The sequence below is a fragment of the Tenrec ecaudatus genome, chromosome 9 (assembly GCF_050624435.1).
Source record: "Tenrec ecaudatus isolate mTenEca1 chromosome 9, mTenEca1.hap1, whole genome shotgun sequence".
Lineage (NCBI taxonomy): Eukaryota > Metazoa > Chordata > Mammalia > Afrosoricida > Tenrecidae > Tenrec > Tenrec ecaudatus.
In genome coordinates this window covers 154,163,453-154,174,214 of record NC_134538.1, presented here as the reverse complement: position 1 = coordinate 154,174,214, position 10,762 = coordinate 154,163,453, and the positions used below count along the sequence as shown (strand labels likewise).

The 10,762-nt window shown below is 48.6% G+C and overlaps 1 protein-coding gene across 5 annotated transcripts in view; it reads left to right on the top strand.

The window, feature by feature from the left end:
• Nucleotides 1–941: 941 nt before the first annotated feature.
• CNOT4 (CCR4-NOT transcription complex subunit 4) overlaps nt 942–10,762 on the top strand; it is a 136,185-nt gene continuing 126,364 nt past the window's right edge. For all 5 annotated transcript variants that reach the window (XM_075558705.1, XM_075558708.1, XM_075558704.1 and 2 more), the window contains exon 1: nt 942–1,158. The gene's annotated coding sequence lies outside the window, so the exon portion shown is untranslated. The remainder of the gene's footprint in view (nt 1,159–10,762) is intronic.

Genomic DNA, 10,762 nt, shown 5'->3' with positions numbered 1-10,762 from the left:
GAAGGAAACACGCAATAAGCAAAATAACAACTGCTTGGAGCGCCACTTCCACCAGAATTCCAGGAGGCGGGCGGAAGGGGCCGGTGCATTGCTTTGACGTTTGTGATGTTGGTTTCCCGGCGCTCCTAAGAGCCGTGGCTGCAGTCTTACCTTCCTACCTTCCCTTACCACTCTTACCTTGGACTGTGTGCGGCGTTTGTGAACTTGACTCCCAGAAAGTGTCCCAGGCAGGGTATCGGGCGAGCCGTAACTTGCACCTTCGCCTGCATAACGTCCTCACATTTCCATCATCAGGCACACAGGCGTGGGTCTTCGGTTCCCTTGCACAGGGCAGTTTAGGGTATGTCTTCCTTGCAGAAGCACGGCGAGGTGGGGACCAGGGGCGGTGACAGCTGCAGAACGTGGTTCCCCCTAAAAGCGCACAGACCCCCGCTCGCTCTCGGTCCGCACGCAGAAGCCAGATCCCGCTGCGAGTTCAGCTTCCCGATCAAATCCCGCGCTCCACCGGGCCGACCTGCTCGCCCCGCCCCTTCAGATACCTACAGTGGGCGGGGCTAGGGGCGCCGAGGACGCCCCTAAAGTCGCCTCAGGTGCCCCGAGTTTTGGGGTCCCATGCTTCAGCAAACCCCGAATATACGGACCCCCCTCACGGAAACCCCTGGCCAAATGACTGCGCAGCGATCCCAGCGGACTGAGCAGGGAGCAAACCCCGAAGGAAGGCGGCAGCAGCCCGGCAACCACGTGAGGCAGGCGACCCCGCCTGCCCTCGCAGCGAGGACTACGACTCCCGGCGTGCCGCTGGCAGGCGGCCAGCCGAAAACTACAACTCCCAGCGTGCTGCGGGCGCGCACGCCGCCTCCGCCCACTTGGCCGCCTGCCGCTCCTCCGCCCCTCCCCCGCCCCGCCCGCCCGGATCGGCGTGCGCCTGCGCACGGCAGGCCGGAGGAGTCTTACCCTAATGTAAGATGGTGGCCCGTCTGGCTGTAAAACCCACCGAAAGCTGAGAGTCTCTCCCTCTCAGCCGTAAAGGTCGGACTCGCTGAAGCAATCAGGCCCGGTTGTAAGGAGTTTTTTCCCCCGGCCCGTGTTCACTGGTCTCCGGCAAGGACGCGGCGGCGCGTGGAGTCGGCTCCGGGAACAGCGAGGCACGGCTGGCGGGTGAGTCCTGCGGGGCTGGGCGTAGGGGAAACCCGGGCGGACCCGCTACGAGAGAGCGGAGGCTTCGCCGGGACTGTGCAGGCCGCACCCTCCCTCCCCACCCCCTCGCCTCATCCTCACCCAGCTCCGGCCGGGTCTTCCTCCTCCTCTTCCTCCCTCTCCGCTCTACGCCACAGCGGTTACCGCCGGGAAGAGGCAGCGGGCCCGGCTCGCCGTCGGAAATTTCCCCCGCCGGCCCGGACCCGCGGCGGCGGCTCGCCTCCTGCCTTCCTCCAGCCCCGTGCGGGCAGGGCAGGCACCCCGGGCCCCCGGACGCCGGAGCCCCGGCCCCGCTGCCCGCGCTCCTCCCGGCTCCCGGCTCCCGGGCCGGGAAGCCGGCAGTCCCTGCCGACTCGGCGCAGCGCCGCGCCGAGCCCCCAGCCCTGCGCCCCGGGGTCGGCGCCCGGAGGTGGCCTTTGCCCCCTCGCCGGCCCGGCCCCCGGAGTCCCTTCCCCGCCGGGGCGTCCTCCGGGCGGCACTCTCGCCCGGGGCCACATCTGTCAGCCTCCAGCTGCCCCGGGAGTGCATGGCTTCGGCCGCTGCCCGGTCCGAGCCACCTGTTTCGCCGCCTCGCTGGGGACCGCCCGGCCCTGCCCTCTTCCCCCCGCACACAATTCCAGAGACCGGGGAGGGCCCGCGGTGACCCTTGCAAAGAAAGTCCAGGAAGTTGAGCCGAGAAGGAAGCCAGGTGGGGACGCCGGAGACGTTCGGAGGGAAGACGCCCGGCTCAGGCTCGGCGGGCAGGGACGTTTCCCCTGGGCTCGGAGGGTTCGCTCCGTTGGGGCTTGGCTTTTTGATGTTTGGGGGCTGTTCCCCGCCCCTCCCCCACCCCTGCCCCCTGGATCTGTTTCCCTTGCTACCTAGCCATCCCCCAGGCCGCTTAATGTGGGCTCCGTATCCCAAACTCACCGCCATCTAGTCGAGTCTGACTCCCGGAGACCCCATCCATGTGCTAGTCTCAGCGTTTCCAAACCGGATCGCAGTGGCGCGCACCCCAGCCTTGGCTGTGAACTCCGCAAACGACTGGAAGGGCTCCCCGCCCCGCCCCCCACCCCATTAGATGCGTTACCTGTGGTTCTCAAGGCGCTAAGAATTGGTTCCTGACCGATGGTTAACGTCGGTGGGTGACCGAGTTGATGACGGCTCCGTTTTGTGTTACAGTGGAGAAGGACCACTTCAGCGATCCCCGTATTTATCTAGTGTTTCTGGAATTGGGGATTCCTCGCTTTTAGCACTTCTAGGATAGTAGTTATCTGGGGGAACAGGGCTTCTCTTGAGGGGAAGAGAAAAGTTAGGTATATGTATACAACAGAAAAATCAATAGTTGTTTTGCTGACCTGAATCCCTCAGATTTTTTCCCACAGCAACGGAGGGGGGCTAGGAAGAGAGGTGACAAAACTACACATGCCTGCATTAGGTGGCACTCATTGGCACTGTGAAAAGCATTGACAAGGAGAAGCCAGAGGTGGCTTATGATGTCCATGTCCATGCTTTGCTGACAGCTTAAACTGGCAGTGATGTATTGACTGAGGGCCTAATGGGAGGAAGGCGCCTTTGCTGTGATCAGGCACTCTGGAATCATTTGCGAGAAAAGTAAACAACTTTACATAGACTTTGGAGAAAAGCAGACAGCTACATAGATCAGATCCTTACATCTCCAGTCGAAAGAGAAATAGGACACTGTGTTCTTAAGAAGTAGGAGAAAACATGGAAGGACTAGCCGGCTCCTGCATCTTTGAGCTGTAAGAGCAGTAATACTGCCTTTAGCATGAAATCAAATGCATGCAGTTGCCTCAGTCATTTCTGCACGTTACTGGATTATTGTGAGTTTTACAAACATTTTCTGTAACCTTGGGAACCTCACTTTGGACATTTCTGTGTACTTGCTTGTGACAGTTGATTGCCTTTACCAAAACGTACCCTGAGGTTGGAAGCGCTGTTTATAAAACTTTTTTCCACTCAGCCACTTAAACCCATTCAGGGAAGCTAAATAAATCCGTACTCCTCTGAGAATTGGAAATACTTTATATAGAAAACCATGACTTAAGTCATTACTTGACTTTTTTTTTTTTTTTTCAAAAAAAGCAATCTTCCTTACATCTAGTTTATCCACAGGAGCATATTTAGTACAGCGGAGCTTCACCTTGGAGTATAAACCACTTCACTTTTCTTTGTAGTATAGAAGTGGAGACGTTTTCCACAGTGAGCAATACCAACATGCACAGGTTTAGAAATTCTTGGCAAGTTTTACTCGCCAAATTGTAAGAAGTGCTGTCTAGGAGAGGACTGTGTGGCGCAGAGGGGTCACTTCTTTGCATGCAGCTTTACTTTGCTAAAGATACTTTGTCTCCCCAAATATTTTCTCAAATGACTTTCCTCTCCCTGTACTTCTTGATGGAGCCATTGCCTTCTTTAGCATCAGCACCTTCTTGCAGTGCAAGTAGGTCGGGTAGGGTCTTTCGTCTGTCTGAAGAATACAGATCAAGTTCTTTGACATTTTTGCCAGAAAACAGGGAGCTGAAATTTCAAAAACGTTTTTGTGTGCTTAAAATTTCCTCTGACATTATTAACCTTGCAACTTCATACTTTTCATGGTGTCTTTTGAGAATTTGTAGCACTTTCTGTCAGGCAATAGTTTGAATTCTTCAGATGAATGGGTTATTTTCAAGGAAGATTTATTGTTTTTAATATGAATTTCTTAAAGTTGGTGTATCATAAAACGTACTTACAGAAATTCGGGTAGACAGAGCTTTGATTTCCTCAGGATGAGACAGAATCACATGCCAAGATGCAGGTAAATAAAATGGTGTGTGATGCCCTTCAACTTCAGTCTGTCAGCATTGACAAGCGGTGCTGTCGACGTTGTAGAAGAGGGAAGTCATTGCTTAAGGCTCAACTTGCATTAGGGGAGTTTTGTCTCAAAGATGATTTTACTTAGAAAAATCCTTAAAAGCTCATTGCCATTTAGTTGATTCTGACTCATAGTGAGTCTACAGGACAGGGTAGAACTGTCCCTGTGGGTTTCCCAGGCGATAACGCTTTATGGGAGTAGAAAGTCTTTTCTTCAGCCCATAGAATGGCTGCTGATTTTGAACTGCTGACTGTGTAGTTGGCAACCCAGTGCATAGCACACTAGGCCACCAGGGCTCCAGTGCTGACCTCTGCTTTCCCGCTGATCTCTAACTGGCCCTTGTCTGGGAGCTGTCCCTTCTACATTGCTTTCTGAATAGTTATGCATATTTTTGCATGCCTGCAAATGACATTGGATTGGGTGTATTTAAACATATTGTTATCATAGCAGAGACTAGAACTGCCCCGGGAGGTTCTCAAGGTTGTCCTCTTTGTGGAGACTGACTACCCTTTCCTTCTCGCCTGGGTTTGAATCCCTGACCTTTAGTTAGGAGTGGAGCACTTTAACCATTGTGCCACCAAGGTCCCTTGTTGGGACTAACACAAAGCCACCAGCAACTAAACCCATTTCCATCCAGCTGGTCTCCGCACCTCCCTTCTTACTCGCCCCCCAGCAACCCTGTAGGACAGGATTGGATTCTGCAGGTGTGTATTTTTATGAAACCCGACTTTTTCTGATGGAATGATTGATGGGTTCAAGCTCCTGAACTTTTGGCTTGCAGACAAAGTACTTTAACCACTGCATTACCAGGCCTCTTTCGAGTGAGATGCAAGTTTTCGTTTCTGGAAACTCTAGCCTGTGTTGGAAATGCAGCCAGCTGTCATTAAGGATAGATGTTTGGACAAGTCAATCAACTTAGTTGGTTCTGGAGAAAACAGTAGAGAAATAGGTTATAGAGAGTTGTACTGTTCTAGAAACACTATAACTAGAGTGTACTACATCCTTTTCTCAGAGGAGTTCTTAAATCTAAATGGAGCTTGTAAATGGTTTTCATCCCACAGAACAGCATGTGTTTGATATAACTTGTTAACACAGTCTGCTATTATAAATTGCATGCTACCTGAGCGATCTTGGGGGAATAGTAAATGCCCATCGTTGAATAAAACGTGGCAATATTCCTGATCTTTCAAAGATTGTAGGATAAGAACTGAGTATATCAAATCATAAAAAAGTATAATTTACTGGTTGTGCTGAAGGAAAGAAGGTAAGCAATGTGATTGTAATTGCTGTTTAACAGTTTCCTAAGGGAACTGTTGTCAAAACAGTTTTTAATCTCATTATTACCTGTCCTTTTTTTTAATTAGAAAAGGCTATGTGGTAAAAATCACCATATGTATTTATGTATGTATGTATGTATGTATATATATGTATATATATATTTATATATATAATTAGAGATTTACTTACTTAAGAGCTAATCTCAGCATTATTTTGGACTCTTGGAATAGCTTTCCCCTCGTAGAGTTTTCCTCAGAGCAGAAGGGAGGAATTGTCTGCCGCTTAACAGGGTGATGCTTACTTTTACTTGTAAGGAAACTGAACTTTAAAAATCGTCCAAGGCGAGGCCTTCTGCGCTTGAGTAACTGTCCTCCCGAGGAGAGTATTCTGGAGGATGGCTTCACTTTGGTCAACTCTTGTTTACATAGGAAGTTGTCCTATTTTAAACTGTAATTTAACTGGATGATGGACAGATGATGTATTGCTATTAGGATAAGCCTTGCTATTTATATATATCATCTGTTAAAAAAAACAAACACCCAAATGTGTGTTTACCATGTTAATTAAGAGCTCACCTCTTGAGTATTTTAAACAAAATGAGTAGAAGAGAAAGTAGGAATAATCAAATTGGCTCCTGTGTTTGCCTAAAACCAGTTTTTTTGTTTTGTTTGATGGTGGTGAGGGAAATCAAGTTAAATAAACAAGTATAATGAGTAGAATAAAACACCTGCATTCAAAAATAGATGCTAAATGACTGCTTTTGGAGGGAAATTGGTGAGTGATATAGGGAAGAATGATTGAATTTTAGAGTGACTATCGACTGAAATATCTCAGTCCTTTGCAGCAACAAACAGATACATTGTCCTTATGCCAAATATCTGGAATTTGTTCTGCATGATTTCCAGGTGCTGATTTTTGATTGTTTACGAACCTGTAGTTCATTTTCTATTCTGACATCAGGTGTCTTCAGATAGGGGGTTTTCTGGAAGAACATTCCCTGATTTTCATTATAGAATATTGATTATACTTACTTTCCCACATCTTTTCTCTCTTAGTTTTCGGCCTCTCAAGTTTTGCTGATGATTTTTTTCTTAGTTTTTGATTTCTATAATTCTATGTTTTCCTCTCTCTGGAGACCAAAGTATTTGTGGGTAAAGGAAATGTGATGTATTTTGTTTTGCCACTTAAAATGAAGGAATGGGACCACAGCTAATTCCATACTCAACTACTAGCCGGGAAGGCTGGCCTTTCAATCCACTTAAAGAAGTGCCTTGGAAGACCCACCTGGCAACCTGCTTTCTAAAAGGTCGCGGCCTTCAAAATCCAGTTTTAGAATCCCCAAGGAACAGTTCTACTGTGTCCTAAAGTGTTACCATATGTCCGAATTGACTGGATGGCACTGGGTTTGAGAAAGGACACATCTCTTCTAGGAACTTGCCCTCTTCTTGGGAATACAGTTACTGAAATACCCAGTAAGGGGCATGTTGCAGAACGAACCTTCACAGGGTGGCACAGTGTCTGTCCGGGGGTGGGAGGTTGGGGGTACCTGCAGAGTAACATGGGAGTGCTAAGCTTTCTGGAGAAAGTGGGGCTTGAATCAGGACTATATGCAGTTTGTATGGGCAGAGTATCTCCAGCAGGAGAACATTCCAGACATCTAGGGGGGGGGGACGGGAATGAGCGAATCATGTATTGGGATGAGGGGGGAGGCAGCAGGCTAATAGAAGATGTCAGGTGTCACCTCAGTGGAAGGAAGTGCTCTTTCTGGGATGGTGTTCTGCAGGTGTGTCCCTAGGTTGGAGCTAGATAAGGAAAGTGTAATCCATGGCAGGTTGCATTGGCGCTGCTGAAGCCAGTGGTTGTCAGCCCTCCTAATGCTGCGACCCTTTAATATGGTTCCTCATGTTGTGGTGACCACCCCCACCCATAAAATTATTTTTGTTGCTACTTCATAACTGTAATTTGGCTACTGTTATGAATTGGGTGACTGCTATGAAAGGGTCGTTCTAACCCCCCCAAAGGGGTCGCGACCCACAGGTTGAGAACCACTGGCAGAAGCAGTGTTAGAGACTGGTGGTAGTGGTAGTTAGTTGTTTGTGTGTCAGAGGCGCAGTGAGGTCGTGGCACCATGAAAAGGATTTTGTAGCAAGATTGCTCTTTTCACCATTATAGCACACTGTGGGGGTGACAGCTGAATAGGGCTTGAGGTAAGGGGCCCTTCTGAGACGGGAGGGTGGACAGTCTCAGACTCGAGTCGCTAACGGATCCCATCTTCTTTTTAGTGCTTCTACAAAATTGTCACCAAGGCTTTTGGAGAGTTGAGGCTCGGAATGTGCTTTCTCTTTGCTGTTGATAGTAAACTGCTGTTTGTTAGCCACGCCCAGCATTTGCAAAGGAAGTGATGCTTGATTACTCAACAATCGAAAACAGCTATCACTGTGTTCAGATAATTTTGCTTGTTCAATCACTGGGGGTTGTGAGTTTGGAAAATGAAGACAGAGCCTTGATTCCTTTGGGTAGTAATAGATGGAGCATATTTACTTTGTAAGGAAGAAAATTATGTCCCGTGTGCTTCCTATGTGTATATTAGTTCAGTTGGGGTTTGCAGAGACTTCCTGTGTTTGAGTAGCTTATAACCAGCATATATTATTGGCTACCTACGAAGTACAGGAGCGCTTGGAGTCGAGGGAATGGTGGGAAATACTGATGAAGCCGACTACTAAATATTGCCCGTGAAGCCCCGGTTCATAAAGGGTGAGGTCAGGTTGGGGTGCTGAAGAATGTACAGAGGTGTCTCTGGTGACCCTGTGCTGCCCACCAGCTGTTCCAGGGAGAAGGATGAAGAATGTAGGGGCGTTGTGAAATGAAATTTTATTCTTTGATGTGTTTTACCTTACAAAGGCAATCTTAAAACCCAAGTCTGTTTTGACACCAGACAGAGCTATTTGGGTGGCCTTTCCCCCCCTAGGTTCTGAAACCCTTGACGCTATCTTTGTTGGTCTGTTGACCCTTCGTTAAGCCAACTGTGCGCATCTATTGTATATTTCTATGTAACATATTCATTCTCCTTGCCCTGGGGAAGAAATGTTCACAGAATTTTCTGGAAGCTGGGGGCAAAGCCCCAGGTTTCTTGCTTGTGACTTTGTAAGTGATAGATGAATAGTACCGACTGGCTGTTCGTTTTCCTCCTGTTGCCTGTGGCCGCACAGGTAGGCCCTCAAGGTATTCAGCGTGGGGTCTCAGGATTCTCACCATGAGTCTGGACACAGCACTCGCCCAGGGTGCTCACCTGGTTTGCATCCACTTTGTTGTAATTTTCTCAGTGATTTCCTTACCCGCCATTGTGGAAGGTAGGAGCCAGTCATTTGCTGGGGGCTTTTTAGACACTGGGAAATATTAATGACAAAGGTGATGATGCACTCTAGTACATGTTGGGAAATGTCTGCTTGCTTGTCATTGACCTTCTCTCCACTCTAAAGCCTCTTTAATCCTGGTAACACGGCAGACTATTTTTGATATTTTTTGCATCTTTATTTAGCCAGTCATGTCTTACATGCTATGGCCACGTGCAGGACACTAGAAGAGGACATTGTTGCTGCCCGAGCATTTGTTTTTTTTTTTTACATTTTATTAGGGACTCATATAACTCTTATCACAATCCATACATATACATACATCAATTGTATAAAGCACATCCATACATTCCCTGCCCCAATCATTCTCAAGGCATTTGCTCTCCACTTAAGCCCCTTGCATCAGGTCCTCTTTTTTTTACCCCTCCCTCCCTTTTCCCCCCTCCCTCATGCGCCCTTGGTAATTTATACATCGTTATTTTGTCATATCTTGCCCTATCCGGAGTCTCCCTTCCCCCCTTCTCTGCTGTCCCTCTCCCAGGGAAGAGGTCACATGTGGATCCTTGTAATCAGTTCCCCCTTTCCAACCCACTCACCCTCTACTCTCCCAGCATCGTCCCTCACACCCTTGGTCCTGAAGGTATCATCCACCCTGGATTCCCTGTACCTCCAGCCCTCATATGTACCAGTGTACAGCCTCTGTCCTATCCAGCCCTGCAAGGTAGAATTCGGATCATGGTAGTTGGGGGGAGGAAGCATCCAGGATCTGGGGGAAAGCTGTGTTCTTCATCGGTACTACCTCGCACCCTACTTAACCCATCTCCTCTCCTAAACTCCTCTATGAGGGGATCTCCATTGGCCAACACTTGGGCCTTGGGTCTCCACTCTGTACTTCCCCCTTCATTTAATATGGTGTATATATACATATACACACATATACACATACATACACACACTTATATCTTTTTTTTTTTTTGCATGATGCCTTACACCTGGTACCTTGGCACCTCGTGATCGCACTGGCCGGTGTGCTTCTTCCATGTGGGGCCGAGCATTTGTTTTTACAGGGCACCTACTGTGTCAAAGAGGAGCGCTGGTGTCTTAGTGCTTACAGGTTGGGCTGCTTGCTAAGCTCATGGTCTGCACTTTGAAACCATCAGCCGTTCCGAGGGAGACGCGGCCTTCGATTCCTGTAGAGTTAGTCTCAGAAACTCACAGGGGCGAGTTTTTCCTACCCTGTCCTATTGGGTTGCTGTGAGTCAGCATCAACTCAGTGACAGTGAGTTTGGCTTTTTTGTGGTTGCTTCCACAACCCCTTCCAGATAGTTTGTGAATTAGGGACTAATGTGAACTAGTCTCAAATTATTAGTAGTTGACATATTTTGTTCTTAGAGTGGTTAGGAGGAATCTGGCTGGGGAGAAATGCCTACAGGTGTACCTCGGGTAGCCAGTCGGTTGGGTGCAGTGCATGAACCAGACCAAGGAGAGCAGCAGACAGTGAAGTAGAAAAAACCCTAGAATTTTCTTGGTGGCATTTTGCTGTAAGGCATTGAGAGCACTGCCCTGTAGGCTTTCTTCTGTGTGTGTGTGTGTGTGTGTGTGTGTGTGTGTGTGTGTGTGTGGCTGTTCTTCCTTTCTGGGAAGGATATATACACGTTAGTGTTTTCCACATCAAGCTCATGTCTTTTTCTAGGCCTGTGTATTTTAATCTCTTCATTGCAAAAATGGACAGTGTCCTGCCTTTTCTTTTTCTGCTGGAAAGGCAGGGGAAATTGGAAGGAGAAGGGAGTAGTAGTTATGAAATTCATTTTCTTTGGTTCATTGGTTTGAGATGCTGTTGGGCTAGTTCCGACTCATAGCACCCTGCCCAGCCCTGCGCCCTCCTCCCACTTGTTCTTATTCTTGAGCCCATGGTAGCCACTGTGTCAGTCCATCTTGTTGAGGGCTTTCTTCTTTTTCGCTGACCTTTTGCCTTTCCAGGCCTGATGTTCTTCTCCAGGGACGGGTCCCTCCCGATAATATGTCCAAAGTATGGGAGATGACACATGCAAAGTCATTCCTGCCATCCTCGCTTCTAGGCAGT